Below are 5,871 nucleotides of genomic sequence, written 5' to 3'. Positions count from 1 at the left end.
GGGGAGGGGGAGGGTGAGAGAAAAAAATATTGTGGTTTCAACTGACAAATGAAAGTAAATATAATGCAAATGACACAAGGGACATTACTTACTGAGTTGTTTTGTTTAAATGACAATATTCTTTTTCAGCTGAACTCTAGGAAGATATAATAAACACAAATGATCACAGCTCTGTAGCATTAGTACATCATTAAGGGGGTTATCCACCAAAGAGCCGAAGGATCCAGCCGTAGCTGCATCTCATCCTACAGCTCTCTTCGGCCCCAGGACCCCTTCGGTTCAGCCGAACCGAAGGGCTGCTGTACGGGCTATTCACAATAACCCAGACAGCAGCCAAAAGTATATTTTCACTATAGTCACAGAGCTAATTGAATATTCCCTTGCAAACCGAACAGCCAGTTTGCTTATAGTAAATTAACCCTTTTGAGTCATTGACCAGAAAACAAAAATATGTATCTGCACCTTTGTTTTGGCTCAGTCTCAAAGTGATAAAGAATGAGGCTCAGCATGACAGCCAGGCAATTGGCACTTTAAAAAGCAGAGGTCAGCAAAAGCAGCCCTCAGTTACTATTAAATGCAACAGGTTCATTTAATATACTTTGTAAGAAAAAAAAAAATTCACAAATACAATTTTTAGAATGAGATATGGGGATCTCAGGCCCCTTTCACATGGGCGGTTTTTCAGGTGGACCCAATCGGATGCCCAATGTAAGTCTGTCCGTTTACACACAGTTACCCTCGACTCCGGCCAGGTATGGAAATTAAATGGATCACAGATCTATTTTGCTGGACCTTATCGTGCCAGATTGGGGGGTAATCTGATGTAAATGGACACATGTCCCCCCATAGATTCCGCTACATCACAAGTTGGAGGCAAAAAAATAATAATATACAGACAGGGATTTCAAAGCGGTGACATCCGCTTCATACTGCTCTGATCATGAGAGGATCCTGGCTCAGAACCCGTCCTGATCAGCATACACACAAACATATATATACACATACATACACACATATACACTGGTGGTCCTAGAAACTACAAAACCCAGCATGCTTTGCACTCTAGACAGCAGAGCCGTGTCAAATTTCCAATATATAACTTTTGAACTTACTGCAGTTAGTTCTAAATTGGCCAAGCAGGTGACCAGAGACGTATCCAGCCTTAGTAATCCCTGTGTAGACAATGCAGCCAGGCCTATAATGGTGATGATGTAATGTCTCCCTCAGTGAGTGACAGGATAGGCATTCCTATGACAAGAGTAATGGAGATCATCACCTCTCTAAAACCACACTTTCGGGATTCAAGTATCAGACATGCAAATGTATGGGAACGCACTCACAGAATTTCCAATATCTTCTTTGGATTTTGTCTTCTGCAATATTACAGACAAGCACTTCCGTGCCAAAGGAAGCCCGTTAAAATGCATTGGGGGCAATTGATCAAAACTGGAGGAGACGGAATCTGGAGCAGTTGCCTGTGGCAACCAATCCGCTTGTACTTTTCATTTACAAAACTTAACTCAACAAATTGAAGCTAGAAGCTGATAGGTTGCTACGGGCAACTTCTCCAGATTTGATAAATTCCCCCCACTGTTTTTATCATACATCCCCGTAACACTATAAGTGCTCATGTAAATGGGTGTAATGACTGATCACTATGTAGGAGCTTGCTGGCAGAAAGAGGGCTCATGCAAATGGTGCCTGTACCCATACAATGTAAATTCAGCAGCATTTCCTCCGCCAGGGAGCCACAGGTGATGCATACAGCCTCTCATATAAGTCAATGGCTGTACATGGGTGTCAGAGGATATAAGCCACTAGTTCTGTACACCCGCACATGCACACGGATGTATGACTCTGAACACAATATGAATAGGTGTATGGAAGTACCAGCGTACAACCATCTGCAGCCATGACCAACATGCGAGGCTGAACGCAGCACCTGTGGCACCGTGGTGGGGGAAATACAGCCAAATTTGCACGATGTAGGTGCAGACGCCTGTGGCATGAAGCATACACAAAACACGTGTAGTGCTCTGTAAGGTGCTTTTGTTTACCCGTGTTTAGATGCATTAATATCTGTAAAACATTCACATCCATAAAGTTCTTCTCCCAATCCTCCAGCTCAGTTTTTAATCCCAGCATGTATAGATGTACATATGTAAATTACACAGAAATACCGAGCGCGGGTGGAGAATTTTCTACTTTGATTTTACGCAGCTAAACGCAGCACAAGATTACTGAGCATAACACAGCTGTGTTCATGGGTCCATAATAAGACCCAGGCACACAGGCCGTATGAAGTAACATAGGATCTTGTCCAGGCACTGTATGCATGTAATGTTTTTGCTAATATTTACATACGCACATCACGAATGTGCCCCTTTGACTCAGGGCCAACATGTAAACATCAACAAAGTCTGATTACACACTGTTGATAGGCCCCTGCCTTGAGTCCTTGATTTATAGGATGCAGTCGGCTCCAATAGACTACATTTGCACTATATTTCTGTAAACGTTTGTTCTATGCACACAGCGTAAAATGCCCTCCATACGAGGTCCTGGAATCCAGATTTTTCCATTCTTGGTTTACACAGCGGACCCCTACCAACCAGTGTGCATGCTCATATGGAGGGCATTTTACGCTGTGTGCATGCAAACGTTTGTGCATACAACAAACGTTTACATGAATATAGCACAAATGTAGAGTACATACAGATCTGGAAGCAGAGATGGGTAAAAAAAACAAAAAAAAAACTATGCACTGCACAGATCTGAACGTAGAGCAGGGGTAGCTAACTCTGGCCCTCCAGCTGCTGTGGAACTACAAGTCCCATGAAGCATTTCAAGATTGATAGTTACAGGCATTCCGTGTGCATGAGCCCTTAGAATACATATGGATCTGAATGCAGAGTATTGTACAGCCCTGTGCATGGGCTGCGCATTCGGATCTAGGGGGTTTGTTTACAAAGGTGTGCATGAGTCCTTACTGCTTTTTTACTGTTCTATAAAAAAAGAACAAACACAGTAAGAAAGCAAATGTTCCATGAAAAATAAAAGACACAAAGCTTACATTGACTGTGTTCCACAATGATAAATGTCAAGTGTATACCGAACACTGTGTTTATACCATCTGGCAACAACACACAGCATGCCATCCAGGAAAACCGAGGGGCCGGTCACTGCACCTCATACGTCCTTGTAGGTATTCATTCACCTTGAGGATATCTCCGAAAGAGAAAATGGAGGTCACACAAAAATGTAATCACCTCCTATATAACATCAGTCATAGATGATCCTTCCACAATACACCATATACTTCCCTGTCCTTCCAGACAAAACACAAATCTCACCTTACAAAAATCACATCCTTGTCACCAGCCTACATTAAATCACATGCAAATACATTATTCCTAGCAGTGTGTTTTATGTCCTCAACATGCAAACTTTAATATGCAAATAAACAGAACATATGAGTTATTTGACAGGGCTGCAACATAACATACTATAGAACAGGGGTGGGCAAACTCCGGCCCTGCAGCTGTGGTGAAACTACAAATGCCATTATGCATATGTCTCTGGGAGTCATGCTTGTGCTGTGAGAATCTTGCAATGCTGCATGGGATTTGTAGTTGCACAGCAGTTGGACGGCCGGAGTTTGCCCACCCCTGCTACAGAACAACCTTTCCCAACATTCTACCCTGGGGGAACCCTTCAAAGAATTTCCAGGTCACGGGGAAACCCTGCAATAAACAATTTATTGAGGGTCAGTGGGTAAAATGCCCTTTACAATGGTGGTCAATGAAAAGAATGCCCACCTTTCAGTGGTGATAAGAATGCCATCGTTAGGACTTTACCGCCCCACTGTGAATCACTTTTCAGAGGTGGTTGACCCGTGGTTTGCCGATGTTCAGTATGGGATTCTGCCACCTCCTCAATGGTTTTTTTTTCTAATCTATCCCAAGGTCTATTTTATATTGAAACACGGCACCACAACCACATGGCAAGCCTTTGGCATCCAGTCGCAGTGCGATCTCTTCAATAGGCGCGTTACAGAAAGGCAAATGTGACAGACAGGTAGTGATGAGCCTAGGCTTGGTGCGAACCCAGTTCACCTGAATTCACCCAAACATGTAAACAACACTACCCCTTTTGGCCCAATCAGTGGCGGCAGGTGCATTCCCCACATCACAAAGGGGTGGGGAATGCCACTGACTGGGCCGGGAGGTTGGCGGCCACGGTTTTGACCAGGCTTGGGTAAACTTGGTTTGCACCAAGCCCAGGCTCATCACTAATGATACAGAGCATCACACCGCCAGCAATGTGTGTGAACCCCTTTGGCCGCCATGTCAATGTGTAGGTCGGTGGTCAGTAAAAACACAGGTCAACCACCAATTTATACTGCGTGTGTGAACTCAGACAGCTAAGAAGATCATTGTGGTCCTGCCACTGGCACAGCGTCGGCCCCAAAAATAGCCGGGTGCCATCAGATGAGGGGTCAATAACAGTTCAGGGGGCCCCGAGGAACCCTGGCTGAGAATGGCTTCTGCAATGTTATTATATATAACCATCTGATTTCAGGGGCCATCTAGGGCCACATAGAGTCTTAGGGGGTCAGTGACAGCAGGACTTATTTATTCCGGGGGAGGCTCTTCGTGCCTATATAAAACAAATGCATTTCAGCATCAGACCAAAATATAATGCTGCATGTAAATAAATGGTCAGTGTTATTGTCCCCCATGGCTGCCAGCTGATCGTGCTATGTATAGGAGGAGCTACACGATGAAAACAGCATCACACATCTATGAATGATAGATCATACAACCAGACATTAGAGAAGGAGAGCTGAGCAATACAGGAAAACACAGGACTGAACTCACCAAATCAGCAGCAATGGTTGATGTCTGCTTCAATCAATGGTGCTGCACAGGGATCCGATGATGAACTATCCAAAGTGTCAATGATCCAAGGTAGTAGAGGAGTCCCGCTACTCAGCTCTCCTCCAATCCGGGAACAGATGTGAATGTCATAGGCTGGGCACTCCGATTAGGGTGGCCCTATATAGATCAATAAATAGCGCCTACTAGACCCCGGCCGGGCGATCAGTCTCAGCAGGGCTGATCGTACATCTATCAGTGTCCCCGATCGCAGATCACTCGGAAGCACAACTCGTTAAACACACAAGCTTGCCGGCCGGCGAATTTCTTTTTCCTTTGGCAAGCTGCTCTCCCGCCCCTGGCTCGGTCCCAGGTCTATAACAGGATGCAGTCCACAGAAAAGGGGCGTCTGCGAGGGCTGGTGCGATCACACCCCGGGCTCGCTGTGTGGGATGGAAGGGAGGGGTGACAGAGGATCCCCCTCTGCATGAATTAGGCACAGGCAGCTCCGCCGTCCTATGCTACTACCGCTGTCTCCATGCTTTAGCCCTCTGACATGCTTGCAGGAAGGGTGACGTCACCCCTCTAAGCCGGGCTGTCAGGGGCTGAGTGGGCGGAGACTGGTCCGCTGGAGAGCTGAGGCCACGCCCGGTCGGTATCCAGGCAACCGGAGGCAGAGTAGTGTTGCTCCTAGTTGGATCCTTTGTGGGGCTGTAAATCTACATGAATAGGAAAAGAACTTTAAAACGAATGAGGATGAAGCAAGTCTAAACACAGGTCTCTTACTTCAATCTCGGGGAGCTGTGTGTATTTATTCTAGATCTGTGCAGTAATGCCTTTCTCTGATAGAGACCAATCATTGCTGCTCTCTCTCTTGTGCAATGGAGACTGGTCTTGATCAGTGACACAGGACTGCTGTACTCGCTGCACTCCTTTGTCAGCTGTCATGAGCTGAGCTGTAGCAGAAGATGTGTGCTCTATCTTCTGTATTAGA

At 45.6% G+C, this 5,871-nt stretch overlaps 1 long non-coding RNA gene across 1 annotated transcript in view; it reads right to left on the bottom strand.

Annotated features, from left to right (window-relative positions):
• LOC108790737 overlaps nt 1-5,464 on the bottom strand; it is a 6,996-nt gene extending 1,532 nt beyond the window's left edge. Inside the window, exons 1-3 of the long non-coding RNA XR_001941461.1 lie at nt 5,179-5,464; nt 4,107-4,115; nt 1,766-1,768 (exon numbers count right to left, since the gene is read on the bottom strand). This is a non-coding gene — a long non-coding RNA (uncharacterized LOC108790737). The remainder of the gene's footprint in view (nt 1-1,765; nt 1,769-4,106; nt 4,116-5,178) is intronic.
• Between the last annotated feature and the right edge of the window lie 407 nt (nt 5,465-5,871).

Source organism: Nanorana parkeri, unplaced genomic scaffold (assembly GCF_000935625.1).
Source record: "Nanorana parkeri isolate BGI_ZX_2015 unplaced genomic scaffold, ASM93562v1 scaffold498, whole genome shotgun sequence".
Lineage (NCBI taxonomy): Eukaryota > Metazoa > Chordata > Amphibia > Anura > Dicroglossidae > Nanorana > Nanorana parkeri.
The sequence above is the reverse complement of the archived record's forward strand: the minus strand, read 5'-3'. Positions and strand labels throughout refer to the sequence as shown.